Source organism: Zea mays, chromosome 9 (assembly GCF_902167145.1).
Source record: "Zea mays cultivar B73 chromosome 9, Zm-B73-REFERENCE-NAM-5.0, whole genome shotgun sequence".
Lineage (NCBI taxonomy): Eukaryota > Viridiplantae > Streptophyta > Magnoliopsida > Poales > Poaceae > Zea > Zea mays.
In genome coordinates, this window is record NC_050104.1 from 122,931,761 (window position 1) to 122,958,181 (window position 26,421).

Consider the following 26,421-nt stretch of genomic DNA (forward strand, 5'->3'; position numbering starts at 1 on the left):
ACAAAAAAGAGAGAAAGGAGAGAATTAAATCGAGCTAACCATAAAATGGCCAGACCATTTCACTCGACATGCAAGCATGAGCGTGCATAGATTTTTTTTAACCCTTTTCTTATTTCTTTATTCTTTCTATCGGCTGCTTCATGACGATATCCATGGGCCCCAGCGCTAACAGGTCACAGCGGTTGTTGTGCTCTACAGAGACTATCATGTGGGCCCTATTCTCTAGAATTGTATCCATGCATAGTTTGTTACGTACGAATCAAATCAGGTAACCGTCCATGCATGCGGTTTCTGCGGGCGGGCTCATTGCGATTAGGAGCAGGTTGTTGAGATCCGAAATTTCTGCCAGATGCCAACTGAACCAGCTCTTGAGTATTAAAACCGAACCCCCGTGACTCCCTGCACTATCTCATCCGCTGCTGGGAGCTTGCAATCTTCCAGGAACGTTTTTTTGGTGCTAGCCGAGAGAGAATCGAGAGGAAGAGAGAGAGAAAACCATGCGCTGTAGCCTGCTTGTGAAGCCACAAGGCCTCGGCTGGTCGCTCAGGAGGGATCTCACCGGTGGGCGCTAGAAGGTTGGACAACCGATGTCGCGGGGTGTGAAGCTCGCCGGACTTGGGATCTCTGCGCGGTCACCTGTGCTCGGCTGAGCCGTGGTCTGGAGCGACCACATGGCGAGGGGACTGGACATCGGAGTTTAGAGCGTCGCCGTGATCCAAGCGCCACGGTCGGTCAACTCTGCTCCGGTCGACGGTGAGTTTCCCCTCCGCACTCCGTTGCATCTTCTATGTTGGCGCTCGGTGTGGCGATCTAGGAGCTGTCGGGGAGGATCCTGTGCGCCGAGCCGTAGATAGAAGATGATGGCATGGCCATCGGTAAGGGGAAGAAGGCGAGCCCAGGGCCATCGACCTCGTGATGAACGGTTAAGATTAGAAGAAAGGGTAGAAGAAGCCGGGGCCATAGGATGCGATCCGAACGGCCACGATCAAATCGCAGATACCCTTTTGGGCGATGGAAGCTAGACCGTAGATCCGAGATCCAAGGGCCCTGATGGCATACCGGTTCGGTAAAGTGAGCATTTCATCTAGGTCCTTGGTGTCTAATCCAACGGCTCAAAATAGATCTTACCCCTTCGCCGTGCACTTTTCTTAAAGAGCCCCTTTGTTTTCTAGAAAATAACCCGTCGTCCATGCGGGTGTGGTTCTGAGTGTTGAGAACATTTGCGCAGGGGACCCTGTACTTTACAGAATTTGATGCGCGGTCCAGAGAGATAGAAAAATCAGAAAAATAAATTTAGAAAATGATTTTAATGTGAAAATAAATGCTAGAAACTTGTAAAATTCATAGTTAATTCATTTTAACTCCAAATTGAGTCATTTCAGTTCCTATAATTTTGTATTAATATTGTCTATCAACCAGTAACACTAGTTAGCCATGAAGATTGAATTAAAATTGTTCATTTGGATTAATCTATTCTAAGCACTAAATAATTTCGGAAATTCATAACCGTAGCTCCGAATTTAGTGGTTCTTGTTCCTACGATCTCGTAGCAACGTGTAGATTATTATTATACAATTTGTTCTTATATTTGGTGTAATGTTAATTTTGCCTATACCATGTTTGTCTGTATTGCTACGACTAGCAGCGAGGTTACGAGTCACCTGAAGATCATCCTGGTATACCTGGAATCTCAAGTCCCAGGCAAGTTGTGCCCTTGATCACTTCTTTTTACCCACTCATGTTCTAATTAATCATAATGATCTGCATAGGTTAATTTTGATGGGACCCAATAGGTTACCCTAGTTTGAGTATCTTTATACCTTGTTTACCACTAAACTTTTTGGGTAGTACTTGCTAGTGCTTTATGTGGTTTTGGGTATGAAGATACATTATTCATGATCACACTTTTATTATCTGTTTATTATCACTGTTCATGATAAGATCATTATGTTAATTGGAACATGGAGCGACCACCCGGGAAAACAGTGCTACCACAAGGGTTTAATGGGACGCCCTTGGCTAATTAATTAGGAAAGCTAGTGGAGGACTACCTTACCCGAAAGGGGCAAGGGCAGTAGGGGAGTGGTCAGTGTAGGGAGGCCCTCGGGAGGATTTTGCTGCGATGGCGGTCCTGCAAGGGATTCCTGCATTGGAGCTTCCTATAAACTGTAGCGGGTTTTCTGAAGCTAGTGGAACTTTGTAAAGGCCTCGTAGTGTTACCCTGCCTCGCCTCCTCGGTAGAGGTGTATGGGAAGTCGCGATCCCTTGGCAGATGGGTAACATGACTTGTGGGTAAAGATGTGCAACCTCTGCAGAGTGTAAAACTGGTATACTAGCCGTGCTCACGGTCATGAGCAGCTCGGACCCTCACATGATTAATCTATGGAACTTAAATTCAATTTGTCATATGCATTGCATCGCAGGTGATGTTGTTACTTCTGTTCTACTATTTAATTGGGTTGGTATTTACTTATACTTAGTAATGGCTAATAAAATTTTGACCAACTTTAAAAGCAATGCTCAGCTTCAGCCATCCTCTTTGGTAAGCCTTACACTTCACATGAGCTCCCACCTTTGGCGAGTTCATACACATTATTCCCCACAACTTGTTGAGCGATGAACGTATGTGAGCTCACTCTTGCTGTCTCACACCCCCACAGGTCAAGAACAGGTACCGCAGGATGAGGCGCTTGGAGGATGCTGCGATGTGTTCGTGAGAGGTCTAGGCCGTCGTCTCCCAGTCAACTTTGGTTGCTGGACCGTTGTCTCCTTATAATGTATTTATTTATTTATTTTGTATAGAACTCCTGTTATGTAGTAAAGATGTGACATTCGATCCTGTGCCATGAATCATCATATGTGTGAGACTTGGTCCCAGCACACCTGGTGATTATGTTCGCGCCCGGGTTTTGGACCCCTAAAATCCGGGTGTGACAGAAGTGGTATCAGAGGAATGTTGACTGTAGGACGAAACCTAGATAGAAATAGACAAACCTTTACCTACTTACCTTACTCTGATTCTTCTATACTTTTCTTGATCTAATCTCATCTTCTACTGTTCTACTCTGATTAACCTTACCTTTGCTACTCTGATTCTTTTCTAAACTTATCTCAATCCTTTCTCATCTATTTCCGCTTTGCTCTGATTATTCTACCATGTTCCTTCTAAAGACAAAAGTGGATTTCATACTTTGAAACCCTGTGCCTAAAGTGACTTTAGGAATAGGAGACCTACTCTTAGGAACAAAAATAAAACTATTTTTTATAGATATCTATGCGCTTGAGTGTTTGTTCTTATGATATCTGTTTGATTTAGATCTTTGATTGAGTGTGGTGAATTATGGAGTAATGTCCGCAATTACATCTGCATATACATATAGGCATAAATAAAATTCATAAGATAACCACACAACTTAGATTATCCTCCATTAAAATGTATCTATTTCATAGAGATTCCTCTTATCTTAAAAGATTCTTTCTTATCTTAATAGATCTGACTAATCTCAAAAGATTCTATCCTATTCTTAGAGATACATCTTGTTCTAATAAGCATACTTATCCCCACCACCTTGCTTATTTCATAATGTCGTAACAAACACGATCTATTCCAAAATTAAATTAAGTATACTTTATCCAGTCTAATCTGATTACACCAATTTAATTCTGATCCCATCTAATTTGATCGGATCTAACCTAATGGACAAACATGTTAGATAATACTGGTAAAATAAGATTGGATCCTACTCTTATAAATATGTTTTAATCCAAGTTGGACTAAGATTCCAATTTAGACTAGACCACATACAACAACCTTGCCATATGCAACTACCTTAACCACTCGATAGTTACATAACCCCTCTGTTTTAACCAACAGGGATTTTGACCTACCTCATATAGCCTGCCCTACCCACAGCTATCTTATCCAAGACACCACTACGAAGAAGATCAACCTCATCAAGGAAAGGATAAGAGTCATCGTCAAGGATAAAAGTTAAACCAGATCTCTAGATGCATCAAGATCCACCATCCAGGATAGAAGTTTTTCTTGCCTAACCTTCTCTTATCCTAAGCTTTTCTAAATCTTACTTATTAGCTAAAACATAATATGCACATGTTTTCTAGCCACACTTGCTAATGAAGAGAAACTTTTGGAAGCATTAAAACTAATTGAAAACGAAAAGTAAAAAAAAACTTTCTATATCCCTTTCTTGCTAATCTCGAGGACGAGATTATTTTTAAGGGGGTAGGATTTGTAATACCCAAAATCTTAGAAATAAAATAGAATCCTTGATTATATGATTTTGTGACTATATTTTTGCATATCAACAATGTGGGTCCAGTTAAGGCAAATAATAATTATCTAAATATATAAATTGTGCATCATGCTGGGTCTTTAAATGTGCACTTGACTTAGATTTAAACTTCAAAATGCAGTTCGAATTTAGAATTAAATTTTAGTAAAGAAATTAAAAATAGACAAAAAAGAGAGAAAGGAGAGAATTAAATCGAGCTAACCATAAAATGGCCAGACCATTTCACTCGACATGCAAGCATGAGCGTGCATAGATTTTTTTTAACCCTTTTCTTATTTCTTTATTCTTTCTATCGGCTGCTTCATGACGATATCCATGGGCCCCAGCGCTAACAGGTCACAGCGGTTGTTGTGCTCTACAGAGACTATCATGTGGGCCCTATTCTCTAGAATTGTATCCATGCATAGTTTGTTACGTACGAATCAAATCAGGTAACCGTCCATGCATGCGGTTTCTGCGGGCGGGCTCATTGCGATTAGGAGCAGGTTGTTGAGATCCGAAATTTCTGCCAGATGCCAACTGAACCAGCTCCTGAGTATTAAAACCGAACCCCCGTGACTCCCTGCACTATCTCATCCGCTGCTGGGAGCTTGCAATCTTCCAGGAACGTTTTTTTGGTGCTAGCCGAGAGAGAATCGAGAGGAAGAGAGAGAGAAAACCATGCGCTGTAGCCTGCTTGTGAAGCCACAAGGCCTCGGCTGGTCGCTCAGGAGGGATCTCACCGGTGGGCGCTAGAAGGTTGGACAACCGATGTCGCGGGGTGTGAAGCTCGCCGGACTTGGGATCTCTGCGCGGTCACCTGTGCTCGGCTGAGCCGTGGTCTGGAGCGACCACATGGCGAGGGGACTGGACATCGGAGTTTAGAGCGTCGCCGTGATCCAAGCGCCACGGTCGGTCAACTCTGCTCCGGTCGACGGTGAGTTTCCCCTCCGCACTCCGTTGCATCTTCTATGTTGGCGCTCGGTGTGGCGATCTAGGAGCTGTCGGGGAGGATCCTGTGCGCCGAGCCGTAGATAGAAGATGATGGCATGGCCATCGGTAAGGGGAAGAAGGCGAGCCCAGGGCCATCGACCTCGTGATGAACGGTTAAGATTAGAAGAAAGGGTAGAAGAAGCCGGGGCCATAGGATGCGATCCGAACGGCCACGATCAAATCGCAGATCCCCTTTTGGGCGATGGAAGCTAGACCGTAGATCCGAGATCCAAGGGCCCTGATGGCATACCGGTTCGGTAAAGTGAGCATTTCATCTAGGTCCTTGGTGTCTAATCCAACGGCTCAAAATAGATCTTACCCCTTCGCCGTGCACTTTTCTTAAAGAGCCCCTTTGTTTTCTAGAAAATAACCCGTGGTCCATGCGGGTGTGGTTCTGAGTGTTGAGAACATTTGCGCAGGGGACCCTGTACTTTACAGAATTTGATGCGCGGTCCAGAGAGATAGAAAAATCAGAAAAATAAATTTAGAAAATGATTTTAATGTGAAAATAAATGCTAGAAACTTGTAAAATTCATAGTTAATTCATTTTAACTCCAAATTGAGTCATTTCAGTTCCTATAATTTTGTATTAATATTGTCTATCAACCAGTAACACTAGTTAGCCATGAAGATTGAATTAAAATTGTTCATTTGGATTAATCTATTCTAAGCACTAAATAATTTCGGAAATTCATAACCGTAGCTCCGAATTTAGTGGTTCTTGTTCCTACGATCTCGTAGCAACGTGTAGATTATTATTATACAATTTGTTCTTATATTTGGTGTAATATTAATTTTGCCTATACCATGTTTGTCTGTATTGCTACGACTAGCAGCGAGGTTACGAGTCACCTGAAGATCATCCTGGTATACCTGGAATCTCAAGTCCCAGGCAAGTTGTGCCCTTGATCACTTCTTTTTACCCACTCATGTTCTAATTAATCATAATGATCTGCATAGGTTAATTTTGATGGGACCCAATAGGTTACCCTAGTTTGAGTATCTTTATACCTTGTTTACCACTAAACTTTTTGGGTAGTACTTGCTAGTGCTTTATGTGGTTTTGGGTATGAAGATACATTATTCATGATCACACTTTTATTATCTGTTTATTATCACTGTTCATGATAAGATCATTATGTTAATTGGAACATGGAGCGACCACCCGGGAAAACAGTGCTACCACAAGGGTTTAATGGGACGCCCTTGGCTAATTAATTAGGAAAGCTAGTGGAGGACTACCTTACCCGAAAGGGGCAAGGGCAGTAGGGGAGTGGTCAGTGTAGGGAGGCCCTCGGGAGGATTTTGCTGCGATGGCGGTCCTGCAAGGGATTCCTGCATTGGAGCTTCCTATAAACTGTAGCGGGTTTTCTGAAGCTAGTGGAACTTTGTAAAGGCCTCGTAGTGTTACCCTGCCTCGCCTCCTCGGTAGAGGTGTATGGGAAGTCGTGATCCCTTGGCAGATGGGTAACATGACTTGTGGGTAAAGATGTGCAACCTCTGCAGAGTGTAAAACTGGTATACTAGCCGTGCTCACGGTCATGAGCAGCTCGGACCCTCACATGATTAATCTATGGAACTTAAATTCAATTTGTCATATGCATTGCATCGCAGGTGATGTTGTTACTTCTGTTCTACTATTTAATTGGGTTGGTATTTACTTATACTTAGTAATGGCTAATAAAATTTTGACCAACTTTAAAAGCAATGCTCAGCTTCAGCCATCCTCTTTGGTAAGCCTTACACTTCACATGAGCTCCCACCTTTGGCGAGTTCATACACATTATTCCCCACAACTTGTTGAGCGATGAACGTATGTGAGCTCACTCTTGCTGTCTCACACCCCCACAGGTCAAGAACAGGTACCGCAGGATGAGGCGCTTGGAGGATGCTGCGATGTGTTCGTGAGAGGTCTAGGCCGTCGTCTCCCAGTCAACTTTGGTTGCTGGACCGTTGTCTCCTTATAATGTATTTATTTATTTATTTTGTATAGAACTCCTGTTATGTAGTAAAGATGTGACATTCGATCCTGTGCCATGAATCATCATATGTGTGAGACTTGGTCCCAGCACACCTGGTGATTATGTTCGCGCTCGGGTTTTGGACCCCTAAAATCCGGGTGTGACACGAGTGGGGCGAGAGTCTTGCGAGACCGTGACAACCGCGTTTGTGTCACGGCCGCCACCGTGTACCGGAGGGAACGAGGCCCACGGTGTTTCGGCCGGAAGCTCGATAGTGGAGACGGCGGGGAGCGTCCGAGAGGAGCCGGAAGCGGAGCACCACTTGCGCGTGGAGAAGGCTCGCGGCTCTCTACGGAGTTACTCGACCGTGGTGCTTGGCCCTCGCGTGGGCTTCCCTTTTGCGTAGGGGCACCAACGAGGATTAGTCGGGACCTTGCGCGGTTCTGGATACCTCGGTAAAAATACCGGCGTCATCCACGAGAGTTTGCTTCTCTACTTAGCTCTTTACATTCCGCATTTATATTAAGCATTTAAGTTTCAATCTTGTAGTCATACTTATTTAGTGTAGATTGAAACTTAGCCTTTGCGGTAGAGATAGCAACACTTAGACAAAACCTAGTTTGTTCATTGTCGTTTTGATTATTTGCATAGGTTTTGCTCTAGGGATTTAATTGTGGCCTAGTTTAGTAAAAGTTTTATAAGTCCTAATTCACCCCCCCCCTCTTAGGCGTCACCCGTTTCCTACAGGGGCTAAGAACCACCGTCGTCATGGGAGTACGCGGGGTGCCATCATTACTTGTTTACCGGGGTGAGCCAGATGGGATGCCAGTCTTGTTCCCCGTAGCCTGAGCTAGCTAGGGGTAGGGTAATGATGTACCCCCCTGTGGCGTGGTAAGGCCGAGCCCTGGGTCGGGCGAGGCGGTGACTCCTCCGAGGTAGAGGTTGAGGCCGAGCCCTGGGGTCGGGCGAGGCGAAGACCGTCTTCCGAGGTCGAGGTTGAGGCCGAGCCCTGGGGTCGGGCGTGGCAGAGACCATCTTCCGAGGCCGAGGCAGGGGCCGAGCCCTGGGGTCGGGCGAGGCGGAGACCACCTTCCGAGGCCGAGGCAGGGGCCGAGCCCTGGGTCGGGAGAGGCGGAGCTTCCTGTTGCGCCTGAGGCCGGACTTAGCTATTGTCAGCCTCACCCTGGCAGGTGGCACAACAGTCGGAGCAGGGCAGGCGACGCTGTTTTCCTGTCAGGTCAGTCAGTGGAGGGGCGAAGTGACTGTGGCCACTTCGGCCCTGTCGACTGAGGAATGTGTGTCAGGATAAGGTGTCAGGCGATCCTCGCATTGAATACTCCTGCGATACGGTCGGTTGGCGAGGCGATCTGGCCAAGGTTGCTTCACTGCGAAGCCTGCCCGAGCTGGGCCTCGGGCGAGTCGAGGGTGCGCCCGTTGCTTGAGGAGGCCCTCGGGCGAGGCGTGAATTCGCCTGGGTCTACTGTTCCTGCCCGAGGCTGGGTTCGGGCGAGGCGAGATCGCGTCCCTTGAGTGGACGGGGCCTTGACTTGACTTGCGCCCATCAGGCTCTGCAGCTTGTGCTGATGGTGATTACCAGCCGAGTTTAGGAGTCTTGGGGGTACCCCTAATTATGGTCCCCGACATTAATGTTAATATCAGGAGGGTGGTCATTCCCTCCCTGGTCGAGTTTTTTTATATATTGCTAGTACTCAAATATCATTTGTTAGGATCGTTTGAATCAATACTTATTTCATATTAAACTACTGTATCCCAGGCTATAATTTTAGGGAATACACGATGCATTACAGCTGATCAGGCAAAAGAATAACAAAGAAAATTTACTTGCAGAAATCATGCTGGCATTTAATTTCCATATAATCACAAATTTAGAACTAAACGAAAACTTGTGTGGACTTACAAGTTTCTTAAAAAGGCTATATAAAAACTGGACGCATCTGTAATGCCAAAGGAGGCACATCAGACAGCCAATGAATGAACATGTCTGGCAGCCTTCTTTGCTTCCTCTATGAGCTCTGGGCCTTAGTCCAGATGATTCCTTGGTGAACAGTGCAGTCTGTTTGTTAAATTCAAAAGATCAAAAGGCACACGATCTTGTGGAATGCTTTAGTAGGGTCATGACTCATGAGTTGGCTTATGGAAACAGAAAATAACAGAAATGGAGCAAACTGGTCGAGTAGAAGTGTGTAATGAAGCAAGGATGTATATAAGTAACAAAGTGGGAACACAAAGAGAGAAGGCTTGCCCTTACCATCCATGGTGGCTGATTAAGCTTGCACCCCCAGTGAACAAGCAACCTATATGAATGTTTACCCAATTTTTATGCCCTCCTATGCATTGAATAATTGAATTTAATGTCATCTTTTAACCGAACCAACTTTTTGTACAGGTGAAACTGGAAGAACGTATGAAGCTAGACTTGTTGCAATTTATAGACATGTAAGAGAGAACGGAGTTGAGGGACAACCTATTTCTGTTTCAACAGAACAATTTGTAGTAAGTCAAATCACCTCTCATACTATGATCTTGCAACTGTTTCTTTCTCTCTTTTCTAAGAATAACTATTGCATTAACATATTTTACTAACTTGTATAAATTGTTATTTTCAAGAGATTTTATGTACTGTCTCTTTACATACAATGCTAATTGCCACATCCACAATCTTGCAGAACTTTGAATGGCAACCAGTTATCTAGATCTTTGCCTGATGCGATTGGTTACCTGATGAACTTTAACAGATTACAAATAAAAGATAACAACATATCAGGCCCATACCTAACTCTTTTGCCAACTTAACAAGAATTAAACATCTGTAAGTGTCGAGTATCTTTATTTTCTGCCCATCCTGATGCTTCTGATTTGTAAAATTAGTAAATAATTATGGTTCCAATTTTACCTTTTAGTCACATGAATATTAACTCATTACAAATCCCATCTGAGTTGTCTAGCTTGCCTTGACTCCTTCATTTGTAAGTAGACCTCAACTTTTTCTCTAATATTTTCTATTTTGCAAGTTGCAGATTACTTGTAAGTTGACATGTCTTGTGCTGTGAACTTGCAGCCTTGTTGATAACAATAATTTCTATTTTGCAAGTTGTAGATTACTTGTAATTTGTTTCGTTTATTGAGTAACACTATCATCATTATGTCGTTCCTACCGCACTTTCCACATATCTTTCATAAGCGGATATTGTTTTCAATAGTTTTGTGATTACCAGTCCATGGATTACGATGGACTAAATGCAAATGACATAGGCTTGTATAGATCAAGAACCATGCTAACAGTGATGAAGAAAGATGAATGAAGACTAATGATGGTGAACTTATTTATTAGCTCATAGAAAGGTCACATAGTTTTATACAAAGTGATCACCATTGAGACCGAACACACGACTAATACAAATAGAGAACAAATCATTACTACTAAGTTTCATCTAAAACATAACTAACAAAGTATCTACTATAACAAGCTAGAACACGTCTCAATCAGATATCACAGTTGTGAGATGTGCCCGTCTGTTCTCAAGAAATCTGTCAACGTACGACGCCTTGGATTTTGAATCAACGAACGTCGAATAGCTGCAATTTAGAACATAATTTGTAAGAAGATGGTTATTTTAAATTATTATCATTTTAATTTTAGCTATAGTTTATAACTATATTCTAAGAACCACTCACTCTTCAAGTGGTATGTAGTGTGATGATCTGGGTTGAAATGAACGGTGCTGTAATCCGAGGTTTCCAAGCATCTTATTGTTAGGATAATAAATAAGCATAAGAATTGAGTTCAAGTTGAAAGATTTTAGGTACAAGAGAAATTACTGTGTTTATTGTTACGATGCAGCATAGTTCCAATAATTATGTTATTGTCAACTCTAGCTAACGACCATCGTAGAGCATTTCTTTGCAAGAGGTTAGTCCATACCCCCACGACGATTAGATCCCACCTATAAAAACATTAATGTTGTCTGAATAAGACCTAACAATTACTTAATACTTTCAAAAAATAATGTAGCTATAAATTAGTGTCACCTGGAATCCATTAGTACAACCTCTCTATACGGCCTTCCACCGATATGCTTTAATGGCTCTAAATGAAGAACTATGCCAATAATGTCTGAGCAATTCACATGTGATTAGTTATCTTTGAATAACTTATACATCAGCCATTAATACTATACATATAAACCATATGGAAGGAATGATCATTACCTATGAACGACTTATGCGGTTGTTGCTACACCTTATGGAATGGCATAATATACTTTGGAAATGGAGGAAATTGGATTGGCTTGATGAATGGCTCCACAATAGTTTGTGTTATGAGTCCGATCTCTAGCCCATGTCCAATATTCCGAAATTGAATCTCCTCCCTATTTAGACAGAATCCCACTCTATACAATGTATATGTGCATCCTTGTGTGAGTAAGGCATCGAACCGTGGAACATTATTGTGGCTTGAAATTGCTTCCATTTTGGATCCCTAGATATATGGGAATACAGGTCGTATGAGTCAAAGAATTTTATTATAACAACATGACTATATTGACTCTATTTTAAAGCTTGAAGTAACTCACTGTAATATCCTGTAGGATGAAGTGTTGACTATCATGACGCCTAGGGAACTTAACAACTACCCTCGCAAAGATACTCTTTACGTATGGTAAGTTACTGAAATCTTGAATATCATCAAATAACACGAAACTATATAAAACACAAACTTTAGCTTAAGTTCTTCATTCATATATAAATGTGACAAGTGAACTATATACTTATGGAGGAAAGGGACGAATGCTTGGAACTGTCCTATTTTGGTTTATTCTACCTGATCCCGCCATTGAACTTGTAGGACCAATCATGGCATTATTGCAAAGAAAACATCATTAAAAGGATTAAATGACAAAGTCCATCTGTCAAACAAATAGATTTCTTTTACATCATAATGAAATTACAAGAAACTATTTTGTAGAAAGTTTAGACTTTATCTACGTCTTTGTTCTTTAAGAAACCTAGCAACAAATTGAAGATTTTTCATATAACAATATTTAAAGTTAAATCATAAAATGTAACATAATATGTCCAGCCATAGCACCACCCCTCAGTCCCCGGCATCCATCAACCATAATTCAAATGCTTCTATGGTATGAGAAACACTTGAAATATTAATGGGATGCACACTTTTTCCTCGAACACTTGGGATGTTTATGTCAGGGCATGCAGGAAAATAATCCCTCACAGACATCATTGGGGGAATATGGCATGACTATGTCCATAGCGTCAGTTTGCTGAGTGGGCACCTGTGGTACATTGGTGGCCATGCTTCTCGGCAGCAACTCATTGCTAGCCCTATGATCCAGCTGGAGTGTGACTCCATTTAAGATTTCCCTATTACTATCATCATGTGCTTCAGACTTGTTATTGTCGTTTCTGAGTGAGTCCACTGTCCAAAACGTGTTTTTATGTGGATCAACCATAGTTTTTTAGCCCTTACAGACTTGCCTTCCATATTCTTGCATGTGGCTGCACGAGTAGTATGTCCCCCTTAATCCTTAATAATCATGGCCATTGTAGTTTTTTTACTATTCACCAAAAAATGGATGCTTGTTTAGAGATTTGTTTTGTTGCTAAAATGTCCATAGGTGATGTATGATATTTTCTGATTTTTGCAATAGACTGAATTTCTTAGGTAAAGCCAGCTAGGACATTTGCTTATGATTTTTGTGCTGTCTTGAGCCATCACAAACTGGTAGAGATGCTGAGGCTAAGGGATATGAATTCATATCACAGAAGAATGTGCTTGATTTAACACCATGCACAACATCTGGTAAGTTATAAACTTCCTTTGTTCATTTAAATTGTCCAATGTGATATATGATGTAGTTCCTTTTTATTGCCCACGTTAGGACAAACCACTTTTATTGCCATATCATCTTGTTTTGATTCAACATCATTTCTTGTGTGCACTGAATTCCTCGCTCCTTCATCTATCTTCCTTGGGGCCTTGCTATTCAATTTCTAATGTTTGAAACCTCCCTGATTTGAGGTGGTCTTTTCCTATTGGTTTTCCTCTTATGATGTTTCCATTAGCTTGGGTAACAGCTAACTCATCTGTGACAATCCGAGTATGCCTTGGTTATGTTGTCTTAATATCTAAAATGATTAAACCAAGTAATTAATGTTGATGAGTACTTATACCCATCATCAAGCGATTATATTCAGATAGTTAAAGTGCCTAACAACAGTTGATTAACTGATTTAGTGAGCTCTAGTTAGGTAAAGATTGGCTCACCTTTTTTGTTTCTGGAATTGATGGCATTGGGTCAGCACATCCCATTAGGAAATGGACTTTAGCCATCTCATTATAGTAAGTCTAGAAATCAGTTGGTAGCCCGAATGAGCCAAAAAGAAAAGAAAAAATTGTCGTTTTTGGCGGAGGAAAGGGACGAATGCCTGGAACTGTCCTATTTTGGTTTATTCTACCTGATCCCGCCATTGATCTTGTAGGACCAATCATGGCATTATTGCAAAGAAAACATCATTAAAAGGATTAAATGACAAAGTCCCTCTGTCAAACAAATAGATTTCTTTTACATCATAATGAAATTACAAGAAACTATTTTGTAGAAAGTTTAGACTCTATCTACGTCTTTGTTCTTTAAGAAACCTAGTAACAAATTGAAGATTTTTCATATAACAATATTTAAAGTTAAATCATAAAATGTAACATAATATGTCCAATTGTATTTAACTTTGGTTTGCCATACAGTACAGGTAATGATTCCTTTTTTTCGTATTAACGATCAGTTTGCTGATTTGCCATATTAATTTGTTTTGCGTGAAGTCAAGGAGTTGTATTCAAGATCACGGTGGATGTGACAAGCAAATGAAGCAATGATTCAAATATTACAATTCTGGATGGTGACTTAGAAGCAATGATTCAAATGGAGCGTAGGAAACAGATATCGAACTAACAAGTAATAATCTCACTTAAGGGTGTTTCACTTTGTGTTGAACTGTAGACATAGAAAGAAGAATTAAGACAAGCGAAGAAGAATGAAGAGAAGCAGGTGAGAGAAAAAGTTGTGCAGGTGCAAGTGCACCGTACAGAAAGCATACTACCATCTAATCCTTTCAACTATCATTTTAGCATCAACCTCTATATACCGGAAGCATGCGTGTATATAAACTTCATACCCCAATAAATACCCCCAATACACACAAGTTTGTCATGTCCATATATATTAGTTTGAATTTTAATTTTAATTTGTCTTCAATATAATTCATTTGCTTTTACAATTTGGTAATAGACATGACATAACAAGACATGTTCAAACTGTAATAGTAGAACATGTCATTCAAATATTCAATATAAAAGAAATAGTCACAACGACCCATGATTATTATAGACAACATAAGTATTCACATTGTATAGATTTTCATTAGCTACTTACAGGCAAGTGGTAGGACAATTTGGTTTGGAAACGTGCTGCAATGCTCATTGTTTCAGATTAACAATAATACTACTATTGTTAACTTTGGTATGCCGTCATTTATGCTCATTGTTTCAGATTAACAACAATACTACTATTGTTAACTTTGGTATGCCGTCATTTATGCTCATTGTTTCAGATTAACAACAATACTACTATTGTTAGACAGTTGCATTAATCGTATTAATTAAAATAAAAATGATATTTGGAAAAACCTAGGGGTAAAGACACACAAGCAGTGGTAACTAAAAGTAGGTTATCTCACCTTGGAGCTCCTTGACGACCGATGACTCCTCCCTGTGGCCGCTGCGCTTGCGCAGCTCCTTGACGACCAACAAAGAGAAGTAGACCATGGGTCAGTACATGTTTAGGAAAGATCATTTGGAAGGTTAGGTGCCATCCAAGTCAGTTTCTTTGGACGGACTGATACTCTAGGACAGAGCACAAGGATAAATTAATACAAAGGGTGCAATGGAGTGGTAGGACAATGTGGTTTGGAAACATGTTGCAATGCTCATTGTTTCAGATTAACAACAATACTACTATTGTTAACTTTGGTATGCCGTCATTTATTCTCATTGTTTCAGATTAACAACAATACTACTATTGTTAACTTTGGTATGCCGTCATTTATGCTCATTGTTTCAGATTAACAACAATACTACAATTGTTAGACAATTGCAGTAATCGTATTAATTAAAATAAAAATGTTATTTGGAAAAACCTAGGGGTAAAGACACACAAGCATTGGTAACTAAAAGTAGGTTATCTCACCTTGGAGCTCCTTGACGACTCCTCCTGGTGGCCGCTGCGCTTGCACAGCTCCCTGACGACCAACAAAGAGAAGTAGACCATGGGTCAGTACACGTTTAGGAAAGATCATTTGGAAGGTTAGGTGCCATCCAAGTCAGTTTCTTTGGACGGACTGATACTCTAGGACAGAGCAAGTGTGGATCAATGGTTTGGAAACATGCTGCAATGATCAGGGTGAGATTTACAATGCAAGTGTAGATCAATGGTAATGTCACAAGCAGTACTCCAACATGTAAGCTAAACAATAAATAAGCATAAATCGTATTTTACCCATTTGTAGCAGTGTTAATCATTTAGCTCGGAAATAACAACCGGGGGCACATTCTAATTCACAATTTGCATCATACCTTCATGGATTAAATTAAAAACAATGGTTGTATGTATGGGTATTAACTCGATCTAGGGGTAGGGATTGGGATGGCGGCGTCATACCTTGCACCAAGTTAGCAGAAACAGAGGCTGTAGAGAAAGCTGCGCTTGCAGGTGTTGGTGTTGCCCTTATCGTGCCTAGGTTGTGGCGTTCAGAAACACCACACACACATTGTTGGTGGTGAAGGTCTGCACACCGGCGATGTTTAGCTAGCTCCAAAATCAACAAAGTTTTCTTCTTACAAATTAAAAGCAATACCTTGCCGGAGATGGGAGACGTGCACAAGAGGAGCAGTGAGCAGGAGAAGCCAATAGCGGTAATGTGGTCGGCGTCCGGGTACAGCAACCCGACTCTGGTGTACACGCGTGCTCGGACGACACAGAGTCCACACATGCTCACCATTTATCTTCATCGAATGTGTGCTAATCCAGGCGAAGTGGAGGTCGTGGGGACGAAGCATGCAGGAGTGGACAACATGGGGACTGAGGAGGGGGGAGTCGGTTGCACGAACTGTGTGGGGGTGGGGACGGTGGAGGCCGCACAAATGGGGGAGGCTACAAGCGGGAGAGACCGGTCGGTGGTGGAGGCTGTCCGCCGGCGAGAGAGAAGATGGGGCGTTGCAGGCTGTCCACCAGCGGGAGAGACGGGTGGGGGCGGTGGAGGCTGACAAGCGGTGGTGGCGCAGGGCACTGGAGGCCGCGATCGCGGGTGGAGGCAAGATAAGAAAGCTGTTGTTGAAACGAAGCTGAGCCTTTCTGAGGAGAAGAATCTTGGCTTTCTTGAATCAATAGCGAAGACAAATACAAAGAAGATTACTAGAGAGATTTTAGAAGGCTTATCTAAAGACACCGGTGATAGTGACAGTTATGATGTGGAAAGTGGTGGTGAAGACTTCGAAGATCGACCCTGGCGACCAAGTCATGCAGTTTTCGGTAAATCGGCTATTAAACAGAGTCATCTCGATAATATGAGAGGAAGATATTTTCGAGATATGTCTCTGGTGAGGGATGACAATGGAGAGAAGACTGCTCCTACTCCCGAAGAGAATGAAGTCGTGATCTTCCAAAGCTTTTTCAAAGCTGGGCTTCGGCTCCCCTTAAGCGGATTTGTGGTTGAAGTTTTAAAGATATTTCAGATTTTTCTTCACCAAATTACCCCCGAAGCAATCATAAGAATGGGAATCTTCGTCTGGGCCGTGAGGAGCCAGGGCTTGGAGCCAAATGCAAAAAGCTTCTGCAGTATGCATGAACTGTTATATGAGACGAAACCCTGGGGCAAAGAGCAGTATCACAACAATTTTGGTTGCTATAGCTTCGTCGCTCGTTCTGGCTCAAGCTGCCCCGTGCCAACCTTTCGGAAGAGATGGCCTGGGGACTGGATGAAGGAATGGTTCTACGTGAAAAACGATTTAAAGGCACGAGAAGACATTAAAGATATTATCATGCGTCCTATCTGGTAGTGCTTCGGCCTTCGGAAACCGAAGGTAGAGATTGATGAGACAGCCGAAAGATGCCGAAGGGCCTTCGGCACGGTTTGCTCTTTTATTGGGACAAGGGACCTGATCCAGGAGCACATAGCCTTCAGAATATGGCCACTTTTAGAGAAGTGGTAAATGCCGAAGGAAACTATCACTAAGACTGGCGAAGGAGAGCTGGTTCGACTGAAATATAGCTTCAAATATGGAGATAAATTTGATGAGCCAAATGATGACTGGCTGAAATGTATCGAAGCTACAAGTGATGAACTGCTTGGACCATACTCCAAAATGGAAGATAATGCTTTATCTGCGGCCTTCGGGAGCCGGAAAAAGAAGAGGCTAAATAGAGTTTTTGACGCCATCGGTTTTATGTATCCTGACTACCGTTACCCGTCGAAAGGGCAAAAGAGAAAAAGTGCAACTTCTGGGATAGGTGATGCTTCAGCTGGTCCAAGCGAGCCCGCGCCAAATAGGAAAAAGGTGAAGGTCCTTACTCACCGACTGCGCTTCATTGAACCGGCCACAGTGCCCGAATTTGGCGGTGAAACCTCTTCGGCTACTGAAGCCAAAGAACCTGCGGTTACGCAGAAAACTAAAAAGCCGGCTGCAATGTCGAAGGCATCACCAGCCAAATCAGGTGAGCCAAAGGCCATTAATATTGAAGAGGCAGAGGTCGAAAAAACAAAAATATTAGAAGTTGTAAGCCCTTCGGCAGAGGTGACAGTGCCGAAGGCGCAAAAGGATCTTACAACGACCCCCAAGAGGAAAAGGATGGTCAACGTACTGAATGTACTGGAGAAAACAAAGACTTCAAGCTCTACTCCAGGGAAAACAGTCGAAGCTTCAAAAACGCGAATTGAAACAAAACAAACTGAAGCCGAAGCTGCACAAAGTCATGCTGAGACCGAAGCTGGGCCTTCAGAGCCCGCCAAGGAGAAATCCTTGGACATCGGAGAAGAAGAAAAGCTCAATATTATGCCCAGAGACTGAAATATCCAAAAGGGGCGTTGATATTCAACGGCAGCGGAGAAGAAGACTTCTTGTATTGTCTCCCAGACAGCAAGGAGATTTCTGTCTGCCGAGAGATGAGCAAAAGCTTCGGGTTCCCGACACTAGAAGACGGGCTTTCGGTGCTATCAAAAGATGAATTGGCCGACAACTTAGCAATAATAGTTTAAAGGTACGAGAATGAACTTTTTGTACTTTAAAAACAAAAGATTTTTTATTTTCTTATACTTAATACCGCACTCCTTTCGCAGGGCCTCATTCTTAGCAACGCCCTCAGGGCACAAAAAAGTGCCGAAGACGAAGGATGCACTATAGCTTTGAATAACCTTCGTTCCGAGGTAATCGAACTAAGGAACGAAGGTCTTGAAAAAGATAAAATATTGAACTCATTGGTGAACAATTTAAAAGAAGACGAAGCTACTTCAAAAGCCCAAGCTGAAGCCCAGAAATGCGAAATTGAAGATCTTCAGAAACAGCTGGCAGAAGCAAAATTAAAATGTGCAATTGCCGAAGCTGACCGAGACGCCAGTGATTACTGGAAAAATTATTGGGAGAAAACAGTTGTAGAACTTCGATCTTCAAAAGAAAGATGTTATGAAAAATCCATAGAATGTGTGAGAAAAATAAAGACAAGCTTCGCCGACGTTGGCGCATACTCCAGCGAGGACAACTTCGTAAGAGGCGATCCTGAGGGACCAATTGAATGGATCAGCGGCAAAGCCGATGCTTTCAAGGAAATTTTAAATGGCCATGGAGACGTCTGCGCCTTTTCTGGCGTGAGGGGAGTTGCAGCTATCTTGGAGAAGATAGGTTGCGAACACGTAAAATCTCTAGCGCAAACCGAAGCTGCCTTATCTATTGAAGATACAAAAGACCCCTCGGCCGAAGCAAGTTTAATTGGTGAAAAGTTTTTCACCGACATCTGGGAAAATGGCGGCCGAGGGATGGCCCACGAAATTATAAAGAAAAGTGAAAAAGATACTCACGATGCTAGAGAAGCAACAAAGGCAGCTGAAAAGACTGCAGAACTTGAAAGGCGGATAGGTATTGCCTAATTGTTTTTGACTTTATGTTTTATTATTATTTTTTTTGTGACTTCGGACTTATTTATGTTTTATATCGCAGCCGAAACTATCTCCTCCCCCGGAGCCCTTCGAGTAGGGCTGACAATGGGCTATAAATTTTGCACTATAAGATTTAAGGATCGAATCGAGTTAGGATCGAGCTCTATTTCTATTCATTTTTGAACTATAATATATTTAGGGCCTTGACAAAATGTGAAGAACCATTTGGATCACGATCCATTACCACCCCTACCTTCGAGTCATTGGCCGACCCCGAAGCAAAAAAGGAAGATGAAATTACTAAGATAGCCGAAGCTATTATGGATGAAGCTGTTACTCGACTACTAAAAAAAGCTGCGGAAGCAGTTCTAAAAGAAGAATAACTTATTATTGTAAAAACATTTGGAATATTAATGTAATATTTGCTGAACAAAGTGTGTAATATTTTTTAGTTTTGAATGTAATATATGAGCTGTTTGTAATTCAATTCTTTACGATGCATGAAACTTTATGTACATACCGTTTTTGAGCCTTCGGCGAAAAAACACCTTCCCTTCTTTTCATGCTTCGTGAAGAATATCCATATTCCGCAAAAACATTATACTTCGTAAGCAATAGATCTCCTTTGATGTTAGAGTTGATGAAGCTGTACTTCTTCAAAACTTATTTTGTGCCTTGGCACAACTTCTTCGAAACAATTTCCGAAGATCAACATTGTATCCCCTTCTTGTGCCATTGATGCAATATGATGTATGATGCCATGTTATGCGAATGATGTGATGATGTTATGCTATGCAAAATGACATTTGTGTCGAAGATACACACATTCCCACAATAGAACACACAATCTCTTTGCCGTTTATTTTTCGGCTTCACCGCTTATTCTTCAGTGTATCGGCGTTGACTTTTCGCTGTAAGTTCTGCATTCCCTTAGGAACGTCTTTTGAACTTCTTCGCCTTCTATTTCGACGGTATTCGCGTTGACTTTTCGCGCTTCGCCTTATATTTCGGCGGAATCAGCGTTTATTTTTCGCTGTAAGCTCTACATTCCCTTTGGAACGACTTTTGAGCAGAAAACTTACGCTGCGCTCCCTTAGGAACGGCTTTTTGTTGCTTCGGCAAAACTTGTAATATGATTGTGAGCCCCACGTTCTCTTGAGAACAACTTTCGTGGTTCACCGACTTTTGGAACTTCGTGAGTCTGTGAAGAAGGTTTATTATATCATGACAATAACAAAGCTATTACAAGAAATTGAAAACAACAAAAGAACTAGGCTTTCAATGATTGCTCCTTATTAAAAAAGAAAATAATGACAAATGCAAAAACTGTTTCGGGGGTAGGATATCTCTTAGTAGTTATGCTTCGATTCTGGCACAGTACTATTGACTGTGTGAGCTTCGGACTCCTCCCTGCAGTCTCGCTGCTGGTGAGTATGCTGACTCCCTTCTGGCTGTTGCCCTCGGGAGTATGCAGGTTGTTTTGGTGGTGGAGGTGGAGGCTATTGCCAAGATGCCTGTGGTTGGCTTGCCGAAGCAACAGAAGCTGTAGGATGGTTACCCACATACTCTGAAATGTATGGTGAGTGATACGAAGCAGTGTGCATGACCTGCTTCGGCTGGTTCTGTTGGGTTGTAGCTTCTGCTATCTCCTTCTATTTCTGAATGGTGACATTGCACATCCTTGTAGTATGGCCCTTGTCCTCACCACAGAATAGGCAATAAATTTTCCTAGGCTGATCCCCAAACCTTCCACCAAAGCCCCTGGCGCCTCTGCCCCTTGGAGCTGGAGGCCGAGGATAGCTTTGTTGCTGCCCCGAAGCCTGGGAGGAATATTGCGGCCTCTGTTGCTGACCTTCTCTGTCGTCATTCTGAGTGGAGTGGATTGATCTGACGTGCCTTGGGTGGACTCTCCCTCCGAAGCCCCTGGTCATTTCGGAGAACCTGTAAGCTTCCTCCCTTCTCTGCCAAAAGTCATTATCAGCGTGGATGTATTCATCCATCTTCTAAAGCAATTTCTCTAGGGTCTGAGGGGGTTTCCTGGCGAAGTATTGGGTCGTAGGTCCTGGCCGAAGCCCCTTGATCGTGGCCTCAATGACAATTTCATTGGGCACTGTTGGTGCTTGTGCCCTCAGACGCAAGAACCTTCGAACATACGCCTGAAGGTATTCTTCGTGATCTTGCGTGCACTAGAACAAAGCTTGAGCGGTAACCGACTTCATTTGAAACCCTTGGAAACTGGTGATCGGCATGTCCTTCAGCTTCTGCTATGATGTGATTGTTCCTGGCCGAAGAGAGGAGTACCAGGTTTGTGCAACATTCTTGACTGCCATGACGAAAGATTTCGCCATGACTGCATTATTGCCACCATATGAAGATATGGTAGCTTCGTAGCTCATCAGAAACTGCTTCGGATCTGAGTGTCCGTCATACATGGGGAGCTGGGGTGGCTTGTAAGACGGGGGCCAAGGTGTAGCCTGCAATTCTGCTGACAGAGGAGAAGCATTATCAAAAGCAAAATTTCCATGATGGAAATCCTCATACCAATCATCCTCGTTGAAGAAGCCCTCTTGGTGAAGCTCTCTGTGTTGGGGCCTTCGATTTTGCTCATCTTGAGCAAGATGACGTACTTCTTCAGTGGCTTCGTCAATCTGCCTTTGTAGGTCAGCTAGCCGAGCCATTTTTTCCTTCTTCTTTTGCACTTGCTGATGAAGCATCTCCATATTCCTGATCTCTTGGTCCAACTCATCCTCTTGGGGTGTTGGACTGGTGGCCTTCCTCTTCTGGCTTCGGGCCTCTCGAAGAGAAAGGGTTTCCTGGTTCGGGTCCAGTGGCTGCAGAGCGACAGCCCCTGTCGCTGAAGCTTTCTTTGGTGGCATGACGAAGGTCGATGCTTGCCGAAGGTGGTCGAAAAGGGTTCACCGGAGGTGGGCGCCAATGTTGGGGACTTGTCCTTAAATGCTATGAATTAAGAACAAGGCAACACAAAAATTGTTAAACGTTAAAGTCCTTCGTCCTTCGAAGAATTATTTCCCTTGGGATATAATGAGTTTCGGACGAAGGTTATGAAGGACATACCTTCATCAGCACAACAAATAATGAAGAAGGATTCATATAAAGTATAAGAAATAACATAAACACTTAAATATTATTATTAACTCATTTCTATTTTATTATTGTGGAAAAATAGAAATGATAACAAATTACAAATGTACCTTCGGCTTGAAAGAAGGTAAAAGTACAAGCGTGACGCAAAAGCAAATGCCAAGTCAGCGTGAACAGTACGGGAGCACTGTTCATCTATTTATAGGCACGGGACGCAGCCCATGTAAAATTACACCCATGCCCTTTACATTTGCTAATAACTCTATAGTAATCCATCGGGGTCTAAATAGCCTTTTCCTCTTTAAGTCGGTTTCCTTTTCTGCTATCACGCCGAAGCTCCCCTGCGCATAGCTTCGGCTCTGCGCCATCCTTCGTATTCTTTGTGCTTTTTCACACTGTGGTTTTGACCTAAGTCCGAAGGTACCTGTTCATGTATCATACTCCAGAAACATTGTTAAGTCATGTTTTTGATGACCTTCGGAAGCCGAAGGCCCCCAACAGATGTCTAAATGCTATTACGATCGATAGGCCAAATGATTTAGCTGTCGATGAATATCATGATTTAATGATGTGTACAAACCCATGAATCTCTATAGAAGTTTCATGTGAAAGTCGACTAGGTTTGTACGTATAGTACATGATAACTTTCACAAAACATTGTTAATTTTTTATCACAACCTCTATGAAAGGGAAATATGGTTAACCTTTTCCTATAAATAATTTTGGTGGTTGATCGTCAACACAAACACATGGACTAACTAGTTTGCTCTAGAATTCATGTATTGCAGGTGCATAAGGTTCAACACAAACCAATAAAATATTCAAGTTACGGACCCAATTCAAAAGGAGCAAAATGACTTGAGTGTGCTGTGGTCTGGCGCACCGGACTGTCCGGTGCACCAGGGCCGTACAGGAGCCAAGCAGCCACTCTCAGGAAAACGCAGGCGCGCTCCGCTATAATTCACCGGACTGTCCGATGAGTCAGAGGGCAACGACTCTCTAGCGCGCAACGGTCGACTCTGACAACGTGAACAGTGCAACACAGTACGCAGTAGAAGTTAGAGCAGCGAGTCAGAGGGGCACCGGACTGTCTGATGCACCACCAGACTGTCTGGTGTCACAAGAAGACAAAGGCGCCAACGGTCAACTGCTCCAGAACCCTAACGGATGGGTGACATGTCGGCGCACCGGACACTGAACAATGTCTGTCTGGTGGCCCATCACCAGTAGCCTCCCAACGGCTACCTTGGTGGTTGGGGGCTATAAATACCCCCAACCACCACAACTTCTAGCATCCAAGATTTCTGAAGATCACATTCAATACAAGAGCTCTAGCATTCACTCCTAGACACAATTCAAAAGATCAAAGCCTCTCCAAGTCCCAAATTCATCTCAAACACTTAATGACTTGTGAGAGAGAGATTTTGTGTTCTTTTGAGCTCTTGTTTCTTGGATTGCCTTTCTTCTTTTTCATTCTTACTCTCAAGTGCTTTGTAAGCAAGGCAAGGGACACCAAGTGTGTGGTGGTCTTTGCGGGGTCTTAGTGACCCGTGAGATTAAGGAAAAAGGCTCACTCGGTCTAAGTGACCGTTTGAGAGAGGGAAAGGGTTGAAATAGACTCGGTCTTTGTGACCTCCTCAATAGGGACTAGGTTCTTTGGAACCGAACCTCGATAAAACAAATCACCGTGTTCATTCGCTTGATTCTCATTTGATTTGTTTTCCCCCTCTCTCTCGGACTTGATTTTAGTTCTAACGCTAACCCCGGCTTGTAGTGTGTGTTTAAAGTTATAAATTTCAGATTATGCCTATTCACCCCCTCCAGGGGACTTTCAATTGATATCAGAGCCCGATGCCTCATTAGAGTCTAACAACTCGAAGTGATGTCGGTAGATCATGCCAAGAGGGAGATTATGACCGGCTACAAGTCCGCAAGCTCGGGGAGGACTCTCTCAAGGGAGTCCAGCAACAAACACAAGGAGGAATCTTGTTCCTCCATCAAGATGCATCGGAAAGGTGACAAGAAGAAGATGAAAAAGGTCGTCTACTATGAGACTGACTCTTCGTCACCCTCCACATCAAGCTCCGAGTCGTCCATCGCTTCTAAGCGCCATGAGCGCAAGAAGTATAGTAAGATGCCTCTTTGCTATCCCCGTATTTCTAAGCACGCTCCATTACTTTACGTTCCCTTAGGCAAACCACCATATTTTGATGGTGAAGATTATTGTATGTGGAGTGATAAAATGAGGCATCACCTAACCTCACTCCACGAAAGCATATGGGACATAGTTGAATTTGGAGCGCAGGTACCATAGGTGGGGGACAAGGACTATGACTCGAACGAGGCCGCCCAAATTAGTCACTTTAACTCCCAAGCCACATCTATACTCCTTGCCTCCTTGTGTCGAGAGGAGTATAACAAGGTGCAAGGATTAAAGACCGCCAAGGAAATTTGGGACGTCCTCAAGACCACGCACGAAGGGGACGAGGTGACCAAGATCACCAAGCGAGAGACAATCGAGGGGGAGCTTGGTTGATTCGTCCTCAACAAAGGAGAAGAGCTGCAAGCAATGTATAACTGGCTAAAGACAATGGTGAACCAAGTGCGCAACCTCGGGAGCACCAAATGGGATGACCATGAAATGGTCAAGGTTATTCTAAGATCCCTCGTTTTTTGTAATCCTACTCAAGTTCAATTAATATGTGGGGATCCTAGATATAAACTAATGTCTCCCGAGGAGGTTATTGGCAAGTTTGTGAGCTTTGAGCTTATGATCAAAGACTCCAAACATATTGTCAACTTGGAACAAGATGCCACCTCCACACCCGAGGTGCAACCCGTTGCATTCAAAGCAATGGAAGAAGAGAAGAAGGAGTCTACATCAAGTAGGCTTCCAATTGACGCCTCCAAGCTCGACAACGAAGAGATGGCGCACATCATCAAGAGCTTCCGCCAAATCCTCAAGCAAAGGTGAGGGAAGAACTACAAGTCCCACTCCAAGAAGGTGTGCTACCGATGTGGTAAGTCTGGTCACTTCATAGCTAAATGTTCTATTTCTAATGGAAGTGACAGGACGATGACAAGAAGGGGAAGAAGAAGAAGGAAAAGAAGAGGTACTACAAGAAGAAGGGCGGCGATGGCCACATATGTCGGGAATGGGACTCTGATGAGAGCTCCACCGACTCCTCCGATAAGGACGCCGCCAACATCGTCGTCCACAAGGGCCCCCTCTTCTCCAACGTCGACCACAAATGTCTTATGGCTAAGGACGGCAAGAAGAAGAAGGTACACTCTAGAGCCACCCCCAAATATACAACATCTAGTGATGAGGGTAGCTCTAGTGATAGTGAAGATAATTTAATGTCTCTCTTTGCCAACCTTAGCATGGATCAAAAGAAGAAATTGAATGAATTAATAGAAGCTATTAATGAGAAGGATGAACTCTTGGATAGCTAAGAGGACCTCCTTATTAAAGAAAACAAAAAAAATGTTAAATTGAAAAATGCTTATGCTCAGGAAGTAGAGAAATGTGAAAATTTATCTAAGGAGCTTAACATTTGTCATGATTCAATTTCTAGCCTTAGAGATGAAAATGCTAGCCTAGTTTCTAAGGTTAAAGATTTAAATGTTTGCAATGATTCTATTTCCTGTCTTAGAAATTAGAATGTTAAATTAAATGCTAAGATAGAAGAATTAAATGCATGCAAACCCTCTACATCTACTGTTGATCATGTTTCTATTTGTACTAGATGTAGAGATGTTAATGTAGAAGCTATTGATGATCACCTTGCCATGATTAAACAACAAAATGATCACATAGCTAAATTAACTGC

General features: G+C 42.7%; 1 long non-coding RNA gene across 2 annotated transcripts; it reads left to right on the forward strand.

Annotated features, from left to right (window-relative positions):
• The first annotated feature begins 3,455 nt into the window (after positions 1-3,455).
• On the forward strand, positions 3,456-14,486 carry LOC103638963 (uncharacterized). 2 transcript variants are annotated; one of them, XR_559133.2, is made up of 5 exons: positions 3,456-5,229; positions 9,654-9,760; positions 9,934-11,927; positions 12,937-13,088; positions 14,106-14,486. It is a non-coding gene; the product is annotated as an uncharacterized lncRNA (long non-coding RNA). The 2 variants fall into 2 exon arrangements; XR_002265190.1 differs by lacking the exon at positions 3,456-5,229 and having other exon boundaries at positions 8,823-9,760.
• Positions 14,487-26,421: the final 11,935 nt, after the last annotated feature.